Source organism: Orussus abietinus, unplaced genomic scaffold (genome assembly GCF_000612105.2).
Source record: "Orussus abietinus isolate OABI.00-Male unplaced genomic scaffold, Oabi_2.0 scaffold25, whole genome shotgun sequence".
NCBI lineage: Eukaryota > Metazoa > Arthropoda > Insecta > Hymenoptera > Orussidae > Orussus > Orussus abietinus.
In genome coordinates this window covers 1038174-1056289 of record NW_019394504.1, presented here as the reverse complement: position 1 = coordinate 1056289, position 18116 = coordinate 1038174, and the positions used below count along the sequence as shown (strand labels likewise).

Here is an 18116-nt window from a genome sequence, read left to right as displayed (position 1 = left end):
AACCGTGCCCAACATTTCCGTACATAGCCCAAGAAATCTCCCTGCAAGTCTACGATTTTTCTACCCCTCATCCCGAACAAATATGACTTTTCAAGAAATTCCATAAAAAGATGTATCAATTGAATTTCCCCAAATCTACCGACAAGAGGGATAGTCTTTAAAATGGTAAATAAATGTTAAGAATAATACCGATCGATCCGTAGACCTCGGGTCGCTCTTCTGGAGTTCTTTTGACTTTCTCAGAGGAACGGCGGACTTTTTCTGGGACCCGTCCAGCTTCTCAGCAGAGGTTCCTGGAGGGGACGGGCAGGAAACGGGAAAGACGGACTGACGTTATTACGCAAGACGACTCAGTTATCTCCGGATAATGAAGCGACCCGTTGTCCCTGGCTACCAGGTTGTCGTTCTCCATTTCTGAGCGGCGTCTGGACGGAGGCGGTCCCGAGGTGGTCCCGGCTGGTCCCGGCCAGTCCCGAGGTGGTCCAGCGAGTCCCTGGTCCCACTGGCGAGATCTCGCTCCGAGATACGTGGGGGTGTCGCACTTAGCGGTACATTTGTCTCGGAATGGGTCTCGAACGGCTTGCCGTGCGTTTCCTTATACGTCACCGGCTTCTGGAGAACAAAGATGCCGATCGCATCTAATCGCGGCGAGTTTATCTCGTCGGCGCCAAAACTGTAGCGAGATCATCCCCCGAGGATTTTTACATCTTTTCACGGACTTTAAAAACTTTTCACGGACTTTTATGAACTTTCACAAATTCCTATTAATTTTTATCATATTTTTTTTTTCTTGTTAATTCCTTAAGAATTCCACTCCGATGAAAGGACAACGCCGCAAACAGGTGCACGGCGCTAATCAAGGTCAGCACGTGACACCGTTCCGGGTGCGTAGTTAAAAAGTGCGAAAACAACGAATCGATACCTGAGGCACTACGTTCTTCGATTTCGGTAACTTCGGCCGCGTCGGAATGCCCGTCTCGACCGGGGGACGGTCTCTCGCGGCGTCCGCCATGGATAGCGCGGCGTCGCGACGCCGATCGTTCCGCGGCGACCGGCGAGTAGTCGCGCGAGTCGCGCGTCCCTCCTCTCACGTGCAGGCACAGCTGCGGATCGGCCGGGGTGGAATCCGCGGAGCACGCATCCGCGCACGCGCGAGCGACCACGTGTTCCAGGGCAGCTTAATCCTCGTCTTCGGGCACGTCCCGTCTATCTACACTTTCGAGCTTTCCCCCGCACTTTGTCCGCACTTATTAAATGAAAAGAGAAAGTGTAACAAACGGGTCGATAAGGAAAAATTCCAAATAAAAATGCAAAACGAAGGTGTCGAGGGTGAACACCGGCGAGTCGCGGGCACCCGGGGCGTCGCGACGCCCGGGTGGAAAAAAGGCCGGCGCCTCGAGTGGGCCGCGGGCGCGCGTCACCCTATCTCGGGCCGCGTCGGATGTAGCAATATCGGAATGGCGGAATAATCCGGGGGTGTCGGGCGTCGCGCTCGTCGGCCGGCGGGTTTGACGTATCGGCTCGTATCGGGAGCGCTCGGCTCGAACTGTCAAAAAGTGCGTGTCCCGAGGCCGGCTCGAGCTCGGCGGCGTGCGAGCGAGCGTGTGTCGGGCTTCCGAGTCGCGGGGCGGGGAGCGCCGGCACGGTGAGAAAGAGAGCGCCTCGGAGGGAGAGAAAAAGGGAGAGAGAGAGAGAGAGAGGCGAGCGGGCCACGCAATATGACGACTACCGCGCGCGCGGAAAAAGAGCGCGACGGAGCGAGCGGCGCGGGGGGAGGAAAAGAGAGGGACGAGGTGGAGGGTGTACGCGGGTCGTGGGCCCGTATGAGTGTATGCGAGTCGTGCGCCCGTGTTCGTGTATGCGGGTCGAGCGCGACGCGGATGTGTGCGCGCGCTCGCGCGGAGAAGCGTATCCTCCCGTCGAGCTCTGAGCGGACGAGAGCGTCGAGCTGTCAGCGCACCCCACCCCTCCCCGCGCGAGCTTCCGAGCCGAACTACCCCCCCGTCGGTCCGCACCCCTCGGCCCGCCCCGCGTCTTTCCCCCCTCCCTGCCGCCGCCGTCCACCCCTCCGGTGCGCGCGCGCGACCCGGCGCGGGTGTGCCGAGACTCCGCGCGAGTGCGAGGGAGACGGACCGACGGAGTCAGGGGAGAGGGAGAGAGAAGGAGAGACGGCCCGGCTCCCCGCGCCCTCTCTCGTCCGCGCTTTCCGACTCGTTACTTTTCCCTTCCGACGTGCCCTCGGCCGCCCTCGGGCCAGCTGACCCTCCGCCCTTCGCGCCCCCCGGCGCCTCGGAGGGAGGGTCCCGCTTCCGATCGCCCTGTCCCTTTTCGGCTCTCTTTTCGGGCTCTTTGTTGAACCCGTACTCTCCCCGGTTAAGACTATTGTTCCTTCGCTTCCGTTGCTCCCGAGATATATATATATATGTATATATATAAAAATAGGGGAAAATTCGCATTTTTTTACGCTTCAGCGGCGATGATTAAACGCCGAATTCGAGGTTAGAGTCCGAGGCGATCTTTTCCTGCCGAGTTGGTTGTTTCGCTCGCGGATGCTCATTGGCCATCCTCGAGGCGAACCACTCCCTCCGATCTTTGCGGACTCGCCCCTTCCCCTCTTCTCCTGGCAGGGCAGCTTCTTCGGGGCGGTGGACCCGGATATGCGACTCACCCTTAGTTACATGGCAGATTTGCTTTTTTCTTTTTATAAAGAAATTTAGTATTCCATGTACTCCGTGTTCCTTAAGTTCAATAAATTTCGTTTCTGGTGCATCGCCGGAACTCCACTTCCAGCTACGAGGACGACTCGCCTTGTTCGCGCCGTTGTAGCGGCGAGATCCAATCCGGGGGTTGAATTATGGGTGACGTCTTTGTTTGGTGTTCCATGGTTTTCAGGGGGATGTTCTTCCGAGGAGGGCGATTATGATAATTCGAGAGCCCCTCGCGCGCATCCTGCAGCCGCGAGTCCGCCGCCGCCGACCCGGGCGTCGCGACGCCGAGGACCTCCACCGGGACCTCGACCAGGAGGACCTTCACTCCACCGGGCCGAATGTGATGACTCTATCCAATCCACTCGCTCGATTTCTCATCCGTATTCGTTCCCGTTCGTGGGCTGACCCACGCCGGGGAAGAAAGAACGAAAGGCCGGGGGAGAGAAGCGCCTATGATTTATGGCCGCCATTACGGTCCTGATAATTATATGCTGCCCCATAGCCGCCCCCCTCCCACCTACGGGAACCAAGGAGCGGTAGATGATATCCTGCCCGGCCGACCAACAACCGGCCTGCCAGCGAGCTCGAGACGCACGTTACGCACTACGCACCCAAGCGAAAACCTCACGACTTGGTTGCGGCCGAAAGTGCGACTCGTTCGAGTGGAACGATCGATATCGATTTTTATAAATATCTAGGTAACGTATGTTAGAAAATTTCTTTCGACCTCTCGACATACTCATCGCGCGGAATGCATTTGCCGCGGCCTGCCAGTGAGCTCGTAACGCACTCCACGCGGTACGCATTTGCGGCTAAGTGCGATAAGTTTGAGCGAAATGATCGAATTCGATTTCTAAAAATATGCAGAGAGGATATATTGGAAAATTTCAGTCGTGCCGAATTTTGGAAACAGTCGCGCGGAACGTATTTGGCGCGGCCGCGCGGTAGAGGGCGGGCGCGACGCAGCTTGGAAACCACCCTCGAGCGTTCTCGGCGGCCCTCGTAAATATTGGAGTCAGTACCCCGCAGTATCTTTAGTACTCCCCGAGGAGCACTTATTACGCCGATTCTCTTACGGACCTAAGTATTTCCTAACGACGCGGCCTCTACGGCCGGTTGACCGGCCTAATGACGCTCCTCCTTCCTCTCTCCGCAGGTCTGCCGACTTTGCCGTACCCCGAAGCGAAACAATACGTTTAAAAAATTCCCGAACAATTGCACCGATTTTTTCTACCGACGCACGATCGAGCCAACCAGACGATCGGGCCGCGTCGCGGCGTCCGGCATCGGCGTCGTCCCTCCCGGGCGGTCGGCGGTTCCGCAAACCGACTTCGCGGTCGATACTGATTTTAACTGAAATTGAGACCGCGGTCTCGTCATCGCGTCCGATTGAGACGTCGCGGCGCTTAATGCACCGTGACGTCACGCGGCGCTCCGTTGCGGCAATAAATCGGCGGCCGGCCCGCGCGTTTCAGGCGGGCTCGGCAGCGTGTGTGCGCAAACGCAAGCACGTGCATTAGCATAACCAACCGACCAGCCGGTCGGACCGCGAGAGGCGCGCGGAACGCGCCGGAGGCCGCGCGGCCGGACCGCGCCGGAACGGCCGCAGCGCCTCGACGGGCGAGCGCGCGAGTGCCCGGAAGATCGACCAGCTGGCCGCGTCTCGGACCGGCGTCGCCTCGAATACCTAATTAATTTTCTCGCTCCCGATATCTGTTTACTGCACTATTTATCGGTGCGATCGGTCGTTAATGTCCCAGCCGACAGGAAGAAATACGGGGAGGGGGGCGTGAGGATGAATTATTCGAATTTTTCGCACCTGAGGGACGTCTTGGTCTCCCTCTTCTCCCTGAAAATACTCCGATCCTAATTTATCCAGATAATGACACGCGAATTAGAATTGATCAACTTGGAATCATTTGGAGTTGAAGTCTTTTTATATACCCGCAATGGGGTGAATTTAGTTAAGGGTGGCTTTTGGAGTTTATGAGAATTCGATCAGGGGCTATTTCTTGATATCGGGCCGCCAAGTTCTCGCGATTTATGGGAACTGTTCTCGATTATCGATGCGCAAAACTTGAACGCGCTTACGATTATCGGCCCGCGCTCATTTTCCATGCGAGCGTACGTGCGGAACTGGAACTCCTCTCGGAGGTTCCCCGAATTGTTCCAATACCGGGCGGCCACTTCGGGAGCACTCGGATCGCGCCGGGCGCCGATAAATCTGTCCGCCCGGGAGGAAGTTCAAGATCCGAGAAAGTTTCGGGCGGAATCGGCAGATCGGCCTCCGAGTAGGGTCGAGGGTCCCTTGACAGGATTTCCAGGCGCCGCGTCTCGCCGGGCCCGCCAGGAGCGGCGCACTTTTGAATCGATAAAATGGCCGCGAGCCCACTCAGGAAGTGCGAACGGTGAAACCAACAACCTGTGGATATTCGGTAAACCGCCGCGTTTAATCCTTCCGCCGGCTCGTTGCTTCTTTTTCGACGAGGCCGAATTCCGAGTGGAATTCTCTTCGCGAATGAAGCCCTCGTCGTCCCCTTCGACCCATCGGCCGAGATTTCAGGATCCGGCGAAAAATCAATGTCGAGCTTAATTATTCAATAATCGATATTAACGTAATTTTATTAATTGTATCTTTCTAAGATTTCTCAGGAATATACCGTGGGATTGTTAATTATGTTTATCCAGGAGCTAGTTTCCCTCCGTTTCTCCGGGTCGACCGTACCTGGCGAACGCCACTCCGAGTTACCCGAGGTACGACATCCGGGGGATTTTATACGACCTACTGGCACGAATATGAAATCGCTCGCTCGAGGTTAAATATCGATTATATCTTACTGAAAAGTCACGTTATTTACGAGTCTCCTGGAATCGCGGCCGTGTCGGCGATTTTTGAGGCTACCGATACCCGGGGGTGTAGTATCGCCCACAGGGAAAAAAGAGAGACACGCATATCGCGGTAAGGTATAATTTCATAATTCATATAACCGGGTCATACTAATCGATTAAGTGCCCGCGAGGATTAACCACGATGGTTATCCTGCACGCCGGAGGAATCATTTTAACGCCCGGGGATTGAAATTTTCTAGAAATCGAGCCTATGCGTTTAATCTAACAACGTTTACCGCAAATTACGTACCAACGAAACCTCCGTGGAAAATTTGCGCGCGTGACATCTAAAGCGCGGTGTGTTAATTAATCCGAGAGATTTTATCGTCCCGGGAGCTTTGATAGATGTCGCAGTTGGCAAATAAAATCGAGAGGTACATAAATTAACGTTGTAAAAACGCGAGAACGTAGGACTCCATGAAGCCGGTTTACAAGACCTATTGTTATCGCACTTCGGACGCATCAGCGTGAAACGTTTGAGTTTACGACTCGCTCGACGCGTCGCTGCATAATTTACGGTCGCAACGAGGGGGAGGCCCGCAACGATTATTGCGGTAGTATAGCAATTTTCACGTAATGGCCTCTTTATGGCACTTAATAAGACTCCGATGTTTGAACGGCATATCCGAAAAGGGCAGGAGCGGAACGCGACTGTTACATAATGGCGGCACGATGCACGTACTTCCGGTTGCTCGTGCATCGCACATTGCCCGCACACGATGTAATCGAGGAGCCCCGATTAGTACATTACACGTTAATTTCCCGCTTTCGGCAACGAGTCCTGGAATTTTAAGAAAGTGCAAAAGTCATTTCTGACGTGGAATTGTCAGTCGGGGAATTGAATATAAAGAAAAATCAGAAAATACGGGTTAAATTTGCTCGCGCCGCCATGTTGGTTTTTCTCTTTAGTTGGATTTCTTCTCTCTTCGGGCCCCGAGATGCTCGATATAAATTTCATCGGCACCCCGGTCGGATACTTCCAGCGAATGATTCCCATATTCCGCCATTGTTCCCTTATCACGTCCCGGCCCTCTTCCTCGGGGTTCGCTTCTTTCTGCCCTCTGAGTTATGCCCTCCCGTTATCTGCGGTATTCATCTAGACGGCCGATGCATTCCAATACTCGCCACCTTCCACCTCGTTCCTCCGCCTTCCCCCGCGTCGGTGGACTCGGTTTCCGCTTTCGGGAATGCAGAATTCAGACCCTGACGAGTCGAGTTTCCAAACTTTCTTCCGACATTTCCGGCCGCGGCGGCCATTTTGGTGCCAATCCTGACCGGGTTATCTCCAGATTTCGGGATAACGGAAAGCAACGTAGACAACTGGCGCATACCTGCGCTAATTGGAAGTGCAAGTGGCATGACCGTGCAATTAAATACCGCTTCAAAGAGCTCCCGAAATAAGTCGTCGCCATTTTGGGACCGACCGCGGCCGCTGCCAGAGAGGTCGCCATTGTTGCGTCATTGTTCCATCTTGAAGTTCTCCCTCAAAGTGCCCAAAAGTTTCCTCGTCGAATTATTACGCCTCCGGTGTACTTCTCCCTAATCAACGATCCTCGGGTGAATTCACTGGCAAAGTCTCTTTTAACCCCCGCAAAACTGTTAAATTGATTTCATTTATTTCTTTCAAACTCATCGCGTATTCCCGGTATTTTCTCGAGATCTGCGAAATATGTCGCTTCTTCGCGGCATTTCCGGTGTCCCTCGAGGACGCATCCCCCAGGGGCGTCGGCACTCATGGCGCTGTGCTCGCATCCCTGAGTTGCGCCGCGACGCCCGAGCCATGGCGTCCATCTTGGCCGCGGGGACGCCGCGTTGTTTGCCGCTCGGTGCAATTAGCGCGCCATAAATCCTGCGGATAACGAGACGCGGCGCCCCGAAAGCGTCGCACCGCTTTCGTCCCGTTCGCCGGCGAGCGACGTCGCGCGACGCCGGAAAGTTGCGTCCCTCCCGAAGGAGACGCTCCGCGTCGTCCTCGGTCTCCGGTCGACTCGACGCGGCCGTTCCGCCGCGGCCGAAGGACTCGCGCCATCCGTCTTCCGCCACTTGACGGAAATAACGTGGATTTAAGAAGTTGCCCGCGGAAAACAATACGGCTCCGTTTCCGTTGCGCAACGAGGCGCCTCCAAGACGACGCCGACGTATCGTCGGTTGGCCGAGTTTTCGGAAACAGGATCTGCGCGTCGCGACGCCGTTTCGGAGGCCTCGGCGTGGAAGGCCATCGGGACCGTGGAACCGGGTTGGAGAACGGAAATGATTCACGGTGCGGGATGGTTTTCAGGTTATGGTTTATGGCCTATGGGAACGTAGGTTTATCACGCGCCTCTAGATAAGCGTTAATTTTTTCGAGATCACTATCTCTTGAATTCTATCGTTACCGCGCTCCTTCGGGATATGTGGACGAGGGCTGGTCGACTTATACTCCAAGGAGACGTTCTCTACGAGAGAATATCCCGCCCCATGTGTTCCAACTTCAGAAGACGATTTTTGGCGAAGCCCGCAAGGTGCTCGGCGCAGCCCCCAGGATACGCTAAACGGCGTTTTAATTCCCAAGGACTCCTATCGAGGTTATTAAATATCGGTAATTGGATCTTAAACTCGGAGCAGCGGCGCGTTTGGCGGCACCACGGTCCGCGTAACGCGATGTCGCGATAAAGAAAGTTTATTACGCGTTCCGGATGATATATTATAGGTTATGTTCCCGGGCACGGACAGCGAGATACGGTACCCTTGACCCTGTATTTCGGGCCCTCCTGCGAAATCACCATTTCCGTTAAGGACCTCGATAATATTAATTACTAGATGAAATCCTGAAATAATTTGGGAACCCAGTGTTTAAGTAATCTCATAACATTTAATTAAACCAGACGATCAGGTCGCAGCATCGGATCGCACGTGGCGTCCGTGTTGAAAAATGAGTCGCTTCTTCGGGCAGCGATGAGGAAGCTTCGTTTATCCCGTTTCGGGATAAAGTGGCAAAGGACGAATCCGCGCTCGGTCAGCGAAATAATTTCGAGTCTTCGACTCCTTTGACCCCGACGCTTTCGGATTTCCACGTGACACGGGGGCACCCCTTCCTGTCGGTCCCTTGCCCCCGGCCTTTCCCCGGCCTTCCGCCGGCGCCGTGATTTATCGCGATGGAAAATACGAGAAATGAGAAGCGACCCCCGTCTGCGCTCGCATCCACGTCCCTCCCCTTAACGAAATAAAAATACACCGCCGCCGCCGCCGCCGCCGCGGATAAAGAATGAAAAACTCACTTCCGACCGAAGGCTTGGTCGGCTGCACGGCGACGATTAAAATTATCGTTTCCGCAAAGAGCCATCTCGAGGATGGAGCGTCTTGTCTCCTGGGACAATTTCGAGACACATTTAGGCGCCTCTTCTAGGTCCACCCTGAACTCGCGGAACAGTCTCTACTTATTGTCATTAATTCGCCGTTCAATCAATCAAATGCAATTTTAAGGAAAAAACGGGGAATGGATCGTTCCTATTTTACCGTTGTTTCGCGTAGATGTATTTTTTTTTAGAGCTTCTGATGGGGTGGGATTTCAGGGGGCACTTACAGAGCGGGGATTTTGTGTCCCTCTTCAGCGGGAAGACGGACGCATGATTGCGCGCCATTGTTCTCCGCCGGCCAACGAGGAGGTCGGGCATTTATATATCGGAATTCTGCTCCCGATCCGAGCCTGACGAATACATCTTCCCGAGGGCCAGTTTCCAAGGAAACCGGACGCCGGCGTCGGCGGAGCTCCCGAAGACAAGAGACCGCTCTCCGGGAGACAGAGAGCGGCGTTTCACGCGCTATTAGTGAGTTCGTTAACAAGATCCGAGCGAAGATACGGAGATCTTCCCTCGGAAACCGAGGACCCTCTGAAGGAACTCCGAAGACGATTCCGAGATGAAGATCTCGAAGATCTCTCACTCGAGACGAATGAAATCCACTAAAGAAGGCGCATTAAAATCGAATCCACGGTAATCCTGGCTGGCTTGAATTATTCAAATTAACCGCGGAAATCTGAATTGTTGATAGAGACGGATCTCGATAACAGGGAATATTTATACGCATGTTTTGTAGCATCTCGGATGGAGGTGGAAACTCGACCGACCGTAGAGAAAGGACCTCTTCGGGTCCTTGGAGACCTCTCTCGGGGCGCGCATCCCTCTGCCGGGGAAATCGGGGAAAGTTTGCGCAGGAGCATTGTGCAGGGGACGGAAAAAAGAAAGTTTAAACCTCGTGAGAGCATCGCCGGTGTTGCGTCACTGACGGGGACTCCTCTCTGCCGAGGCCGAGCCGCGCGTATAATATCAAAATTTATGGCCACGGTCGCCCTGGGCCTTGTTCGAGGCCGCTACAGTCAGGACCTCTTCTTCCTCTCGTCCCTTCCACTCCGACCAGATCTCCTCGGCAGAGGACTCGGGAGAATCGCAACAACCGGAGGTCCTCGCTTGTCGATAATGAAAAATTAATAAATATCAATTTCCACTTCAACACCGGCAGAAACGGCCGCTCGAAGTCGGCTCGATTAAGAATCAATAATCCCGGGCGGTATTTTACGTACACCCGTACGTTCCTTCGGTTGATATTAATAATTCCTCCCAACGAGTTTAGCGTTATTTATGCCGCCCCGTGTTTATTGGAGTACAAGACGGTCGCCGGGATCGCGGCTCCGGCCGCCATTGGAATCGCTCGACGAGCTCGAGACTCGGCGACCTCCACCACTCGCGGAGTAGATTAATAAATTGTTCGATAACCGGACGATGACGTCACTAATCGACCGAAAGACCGACCTACGTCTATTGGACGTCGGGCTTGGCCGACTGGAGCGCGACTTCAGGCTGGAGGCGCCGGGAAGGACGACGAAAATTATCGTCCTCGATTATCGCGGTTTATTTTCTAACGGACCGGTTCAATTTTTAACGATGTTTCCATTCCGCGGGGCGTTGGAAAATGTTGCGAATGCGGAGGCTAAATACTTCCAGGTCTTTTTTTAGAGATCAAACGGAGGCAACGCTCCCGACGAGACCGGCAATGGCCGGAGCGCGCAAACTATGCAACTATAGTGCAGTCCGCGGATGCAGCAGATGCGTTCCCGTCCGTGGCGTGACGTGGTCTAACGCATCATTGATAGGCCCCGATCCTCTCTCCGACCGTGACGCCACCCTCCATCAAATTTCCCAATCAGCCCGTCCATCCCCTCGACTCGGTTTCCTGCCTCGTCGAAGTCGTATAATATCCCGAACCCCCAGGACGGAAGGACCTAATGCGAGCGAAAGGGTCCCCTTCTCTGCCCGGAGCGAAACGCTACGCAGAGTCCCAAGATTCCGCCATGACAGTTCCTTTCGTGCCGACACCCGCGGGTCGATTAAGGAAAATCATGGCGATCGAGGAAAATGTCGCCCTGCGAGAGGGGTCCCTCGAAACGTCATGACATATCATGAAATGGCCGCATCTCGTTCGGCGATAACTTTAATAATAGTTCTTGAAGAACTCTGATCGATCTTTGATATCGTTTCAATTGTATTAGAGATCTCGTAATCCAGGAATACCGGGAGATGCATTTTGGGAAGTAGAGCGGCGCGTCGATAGGATTCATTAGGGCACTTAAAGAGTGCATGAAATGTCACAAAATGACCACAAGTAGGTTGAGGAAAAATTTAATAATAATTCTTCACGAACTTGGATCGATTTTCGGTACCGTTTAAATTTTCCTACGGGACTCGTAATTCAGGAATACCGAGTGGACGCGTTTTGGGAAGTGGAGCGCCGCGTCGATAGGATTCATTAGGGCACTTAAAGAGTGCCTCGCGGCTTGCGGTGTCCGGCGCAAGAAGTACAATGAATTACGGTTAACACTGGAATTCATGTTCTTGCCGGGCCGGCGAGGGTTCCTCAGGAATTTACCTCGGAACAATTACAATTAAGAGTGGTTAGCGAATTACCGGTCGTCGGCGGCATGCGCGGCTTTCAGAGATTCCGCGTACCACGTGGCTTTCTCGGAAGCTGCCCCGATGGCTGGCCGATTTCCCACCGTATATGGGGCGGCCTCGCGATCAAGGGGTTAACCGACCGAGCCCGACAAAAGAGTCACGATGACTCCTTCGACACCCTCAGGAAAGGAAAAAAAGAATCCCACAATTCTCCTTACAGTCTCGTAACGCCAAAGAGAACGTTCTCGTCCAAATCTACCCTTTATTCGGGACTAACTTCTGGAAACATTCCCCCCAAAAAATGCAACAATTTCCTAATATATTTATAACCGTCCACCTCGTGTCCCCCCAAATTTCGATTAATTGTTCATCTCCCACTCTGAATAAGAAAAGTTTCATCGAACCAGAGAAATCTTTTGCAAATTCAAAGGACAATAATTCACCTCAAAATTGAATAAATCGGACGGGACGTTTCTTCGAAATTGCGTTGAACTTATTTCAACCAAATAACGAATCTTTGTTATAAAAATCAATTTCTATTTCTGGTATTCACATAAATAATTCTCTGATTCATTGAATTGTTTTTCCCTCATTTTATCCTTCCTTCTTCAATAAACGGTTACGTGGAATTATTTTTTTCTTCGCAAATCTTTGGAATTCCTTGCGTCGCGTTGATCTCGGACACAAGGGAAATTAGCGGTCTGGAAGTTCGATGGCTCACCTCCGGCGCTTTTTCCGCCGCCTCCGCCGGGGTCGCCTGGCGGTCTGCCGGGCGGTCTTCCGGGCGGTCCGCCGGGCGCAGAGGGTGGCGGCAGCTGGACCACGAAGATCCGGGGCCGTCGCTACGCGGTCCTCGGGGCCCTCTTGTCTGGTGCTGGCGTGGGGGCCTCTCTGGGGGCCTCTCTGGGGGCCGCTCTGGGGGCCGCTCTGGGGGCCGCTCTGGGGGCCGCCTGCGGGCCCCGTCGTGGCTGAGGCCCGGCCGCCCCGCCGCCGATCCCGCCTCGCGGCTCCGTCACCGGCGAGCGCTCGCCTTCCCTTGCTTCCCGGGGCGAGCTCCGACGGGTCGCAAAGCCCGGCCACGGATCATCTGTCCTGCCGCGCTCTACATAACGGTACCCGGAACACCCATCCAACATATCACCCGGGTCACGCCTCGGCAGCCCCTCGGGACAGGTCGGTCCGCCGACCGGGACCGATCACGATTACGAGCCGCCCCCCGCGACCTCGTCGGAGTCCATCCTCGATTATCTCTGCGGACCCGGAGGACGGGACGAGCGGAACCTCCGTCGAACTTGGAGTCTCGATCCCTCGAGTTCGGGATTTCTTGCGATGCGAAAAGGATGCGACGTAATCGACGATATCCTTCTTCGGTTTTCGATAACGTAGGGTGATTTCTAATCACTTCGTCGAATTCACCGGATACTATGGCTCGGCTTTGCGTCGGTGGAGTAGCCCTCGTCCGCTCACCCGCTCGCGAATAAATAATGATAAAAAATAAGCGGCGAGCGTAGTCCTACTCTCTCATGAGCGATTCAAGCCATGGAGGCGCAGCGGCGAGAGCCCTCGGGGGTGACTTTCCCTCTCGTCGGGACCCGACGTCGCTCCGGGTGGCGTTGCGACGCTCCTGGCCGCTCCTCGTCAGGGCATCGCGTCGTATCGAACGAGGCCGGAAGTGCGTCAAGTTCGTCGGCCCTCTTCGGCCTCCTCGGCCTCCGTCTCGCCCCTCGTCCTGGATCCCGCTCGAGCCGCCTCGTCGAGCCCGGAGGCCGCGATGGGCACCCCGAAGGGCGTCTTCGAGGCCACCCGAAAACCCCCACTGCTTCGTCCCTCCACCGTGTCCACGAGAGCACTCGATTTTCGAGATCCGGGGAGATTTTTACACCCGAGGTTCGGTCACACCTCGAGTGGGCACCGACTTCCGACACCCGAGATATTCCCGGTAGTCCCTAATCAAAATCGGAGGAACCCGTCTTCACCGACCGATCCCCCGGCCTGGAAGACCGGGAGGCAGGAAAGCGCAGATAGAATCGATAATCGATTTCCCGGTGAAAGCCACGCGGGATCGGCAAGGAATCGTAGAAAGTGCCAACGGGTGCTCCGCGTCAGTGACCATGTGGGACTTTACGCGCTAAACCTTCCACTGGCGAACCGGAGAAAAATGTCGGAATGCCACGATATGCCCAGGACCCCGGGAACGATACTCGACGCTGAATAATCCAGAACGCGGACTTTCAATTTCGACCAAGGTTGGGGCGACAGCCAGGAAGCACGACGCATGACGCGTGCCTTGCGATCGGCACCACGATATTGGCAACGAGATTGGCAACTAGATTTTCAACACCTGCCGACTAAAGTCCTGCATAAACCGTCCCAAAGGAGTCTTGGCACGTCGAGCAATTTTCGAGTCCGACGTCACGGCGGCACTGCTAAAATCGTCCCTTTCGGACACCGATGCGATTAGCCGGTCCAGGTTGTTCCAGCGAAGATCCGCGGATGGCACTTTGGGATTCAATCGAGATGCTTTCGACACCTTCCCGGATGCTGCGGGGCAACGGACCGCGGACATGGGTATCGCGCCATGGTCGACTTATGGAACACCCGGAGGAACACTGCGAGGAACGGAATTTACGTCTCCCAGGGATCGTCCCAGGAACGAGTCCTGGCAGAAGTCGGCACCTCGGATGAGCAGCTCGCGAGGTGTCGGACCCGAAGCACTCCCGAGCACCTCGACTACTGGGCGCGATCGAGCCGGGTCCGCAACTGGTCCGCGACTGGTCCGCAAAGCGTCCGCGGGTCACACACGTATCTTTCCAAGAGATGCGACCACTCTGGTCCGCGAATTCCGCCCGGCCGCTTTCGCAGCCTCCGCCGCGGGACCGGAGCGCCGCGACGCGAGGCGCCCTGCACATGCGTTGAGCTTTGCCGCCCTCCCGCCACCCCCGGCCGCCCCACCCCAGCGCCGCCCGCCGTCACCCCCCCGGCCTCGCCGCCCTTCGCGACGCCGTGGTTACCCCTCGAGGAGGAGCGACCGTCGCGAGACGTCACGCTCTTCCTTTGTGCGTCAACCGGCGATGAGAACTATGGCCCTGTCTATGGTCGACCAGCCCTAGCTCCCGGTTTATGGACGACGATCGGCACTTTCCCGAATTCTGGGCCGACCCCATGGGGTCTGAAATATATATGCTATATCAGGGCCGACGCCAGGAGTGGTCGAATGCACGATCCACAATTGGAGGCACTCTAAGGGTGGGTGTGGTACATACAGTTTCCCTGAAATTTTGGAATTTGCCTTAAAATGGTATAGTTGCGCGGTGGATTATTTTAGAAATGTGATTTTTGTCCTTTTCTTAGATACTTGGAACGGTCGAAGGTGTAGTCTATAATAGGTGACAGGGTGGTTCAGGGGTCGGTTTATCGTTCGCCGGTTTTCAAGAGTCTCCCTCCGTTGGAAATAGCGGGCTCTAGGTTTTACGCGTGGGTTCTAGACGTTCGTAGGCGTGGAAAACTGGGGGAAAATCCAGAGTCCGTCCACGCGCCACGAGTCGCTGACGGATCCGGCCGTCGATCTTTCCGCAGGCGCCGTAAAGCTTTCAGCCGGGCGGCGAAATCGCGCCCACCGGCGGGGGCACTTTTATACCGGCCGTCTCTCTCGATATATCCATCTCCCTAACGCGGCTCGGTGTATGGGCAGGATACGGTATAAATAGCGCCGACCAAATCCGAAGCCCTAAGCCCGCTCTCTCACCTGCCACCGGAGCACCGCTAGCGATCGATTTAGCCGTCACGATCGCGGGAGCCCGACTCGCGATTTCCCGAGGAATCCTCTCGAGGGCCTCCAACATCGATCGGGCCAAGTTGCATTTAGCGCGCCGCGCATCCCGATCGGGACGGCCGGCTATTTTTGGGGAAATTTCGGCAACCGGCAACTCACCGGTCTGGCCGGGAAACCTCCCTGGGCTACTTCTAGAGCGCTCCGGGAACTGGCTTACCTGAAACAGAAGGAAATTCCCCGTTACCTCTCCGCTTCACAAATTTTCCTCCTTAAGCCAGTGACGAGGAACAAAATTGGGAGGACGTCGTGCAAAACCGAAATCAAGATCATGGTACTCTTTTGCGAGAGGGGACTGTCGACCACCGAGTCGACGTTCTTCCACGGTGTTTCTATTTTCTTTTTTTTTTTATGGGGAGCGGACATTTTGGAAACTCGATGCCCAGGCACTGCGGAGGTGCGGCAGGAAGCGGAGGGGCCGGTGGGAACTGCCTCGAGGAGCGGTCCTGGTTGCTCGGTCAAGATCGTAAAGTAGCGGGCGGAAGTGCGCGCGAGGAGAGGCTTCACCGGCCAACGGCCGTGAAACAAAGCAGGAGCCGCCACCCGTGTAATTGGACTCTCCGGGACGCGATTCTCGTCCAGACGGAGACGCGGAGGAACCCTCTTATTTGCCAATCGGGACCTCCGCGGCGGAGGCGCCGCAGCAGAGCCCCACCGTTTGTCCAGCTGGCGAGGGCTCGGCCCTCTCTCTCCCGCCCTGTACGCGCGACCGGCGAATGGTGCGCGAGTACCCGCACCAGGGTATGCACGGGGATTTGCACGTGTACACTCGCGGGTGTACCCACGTGTCTGCGCGTATGTAAACGCGCGAGTACGTTCCGCCGAGCCAACGTGACCCAGATCGCCCCCGAGCCTCGTCGGTTGTCGACGTTACAAGGCTCGCAGCTTCGTGCCGTGGACCTTTACAGGCGTGTAGATTCGGTAATGGACCGGCACGACTTGCCGGAAATTGAAGCTCCGACCGGGAAACTCGAACCATTTCCCCCTGGACTTCTATTTTACGCGACCGAACGGCGAGCGTGACGGAAGGATCGCCGTTTTCCGAGCCGAGGATTTAATTGCCGATTTAATTGGGGAAATTCTTTTCGGCAGGGAGTCCGAAGCGATAACGAGTCCACCGAGTGCGAGAGGGATTACAAGGACGCCATGGAGTGACGGTTCTCGGGGGAAACTGGTCCCTCCATTTTTGGACCCGCGCCCGGCGTTGGTTCCCCTTGAAAGTCCGCAGGAACTCCGGCCCGGAGGAAGAAGGAGCGCCGCGACATGGACGGACGTGTAAAAAATAGCAAACGAAACCTGGCATGGCGACGGATTCTTTTTCGGAGGAGGTTCGTCCTTCCATTCCCGAGTCCAAATTTGAACTCGGTTTTAGCTCCCCCTCGCCGAATTAGTCTCGGCCGGGGAAAAGGTCGAGCGACGTGGATGGCTGCCGCAGCGCTCAACGTAAATGGAAACTCCCGAAATGCGTCTTGCATCCTCCTTATTTGCAAAAATTACAATATCTCGAAGGACGGAACCTGGACGAAGAACTCTACTTGAATTTCCTCTCCTTTCCTCAGATTTTGTTCTCCGTTCCCTTGAATGTCGAAGAGGGTACGATTCGAGGCACGTTCTACATCTTCCCCGTTTTCAAAAATGACAAGATCGAGAAGGACAAAACCTGGAGGTCGAGTTTCTCCGTCTGAACTTCCATTTTTTTTTCCACCCTCCAATTTTTTTACCCAGATTTCGTTGTAATTCCCGGTCCCCCCAATGTCGTGGAGGGTGTAGGTGGCGAGGAGAAAGTCTCTCGAGGTGGAGGGTCGGCGACGTCTCCGAAGTGCCGGGAATAGGGCGGCATATAGAGCGCTTGCTATAGCGTAGTGGCCACTATAGCGGGCACTATATCGGCCACTATGGAGGGTGCGCCGATACGTACGGGGGATTCTCCAGCTGTAGTAGGAAACTCTCTGCGGGAGTAGCGTGGAAGCGGAGCCAGGGAAGTTTCGCTCGAGAGCGTGACGGGGGTGGAACGAAGGGTGGCACGCCACTCGGGGGCGGAGGGAGGCAACCTCCGGCTAAGGGGGTGGGCAGGAGGGGATGAGCCAGAGTTGGAGCGATGGCAGAGTATTGATTTAGTGGGTTTCACCGTCTCCTTCTATTTATCCCTCTCGTTCCGCGTCTCCCTACGTCTCCGCTTCTACGCCGCGGCGCGCCGCGCCGAAACCGAGCCGCGCCGAGGATCTCGCTCCTTTCTGGATTTTCAAGGCTACCAGCCACACCGCCACCACCCGATGCATTAATATTCCGAGAAGTCGCGTATCCCGCAAAGCTTCGCCTCCTTTTTCACTTCGAATGGAGAGGCCGAAACGACGCACGCGCGCTTTCGACGCCGCTCGAATTCGGCCAAGTCGCGGCATTTTATTCGATTTATTAAGTTACAAGGGACCCGGGGGAGGAATTCCCGTATCTAGGATTTAGTTCCTCCCCTTTATGCGTCTTCTTTTGCGGGTTTTCAAAATCAAAAGGAAAGGTGCTCTCGATTCGGCGAGGGTGGGCCGATTCATCTGGGGGTGCAGGGCGGCTGCGGAATTGTACGTCGCGTTCCATCGACTGATTCGCCCCAGTTTCGAAAACGGGCATCGACGGGTGAAACGGTTTCATAGCTCGGTTTGGTCGATCGGAGGGATCGATTTCATGGACTTTGTCGCGGTCGTTCGGACGTTGTTACGTGTCTCTGTTTCTCGCTACCGGTTAATGCGTCCTCTTCGGGAACGACGCGCT

The 18116-nt window shown here is 55.4% G+C and overlaps 1 protein-coding gene across 3 annotated transcripts in view; it reads right to left on the bottom strand.

The window, feature by feature from the left end:
* Positions 1-18116, bottom strand: part of LOC105697646 (homeotic protein antennapedia) — a 110614-nt gene that overhangs the window by 31996 nt on the left and 60502 nt on the right. Inside the window, exon 1 of one of the 3 annotated variants that reach the window (XM_012421143.1) lies at positions 12246-12411. The exons of the other annotated variants lie outside the window; for them this stretch is intronic. The gene's annotated coding sequence lies outside the window, so the exon portion shown is untranslated. Of the gene's footprint in view, positions 1-12245; positions 12412-18116 lie in introns of those variants that run through there. 3 annotated transcript variants of the gene reach the window in all.